Source organism: Acanthisitta chloris, unplaced genomic scaffold (assembly GCF_000695815.1).
Source record: "Acanthisitta chloris isolate BGI_N310 unplaced genomic scaffold, ASM69581v1 scaffold40382, whole genome shotgun sequence".
NCBI lineage: Eukaryota > Metazoa > Chordata > Aves > Passeriformes > Acanthisittidae > Acanthisitta > Acanthisitta chloris.
The window spans coordinates 1-203 of record NW_008660580.1 but is presented as its reverse complement, the minus strand read 5'-3'; positions in this window follow the sequence as shown (position 1 = coordinate 203).

Below are 203 nucleotides of genomic sequence, written 5' to 3'. Positions count from 1 at the left end.
GCAGTGGGGACTGCCCTGTGGGGCTAGGGCAGTGCTGAGCCCTCCTCGCCCCTTGCAGGGTTTTCTGCCGTGGCCAGGTGTTTGGTGCTGCGAGGAGGATGGAGAGGGGATGCAGGGATGAGCCTGGGGTGGAGGGTACACAGGGCAGCTGAACCTGCCCAGCAGGGGATTGAACACAGCTGTGACAGGGACACAGCAGAGCC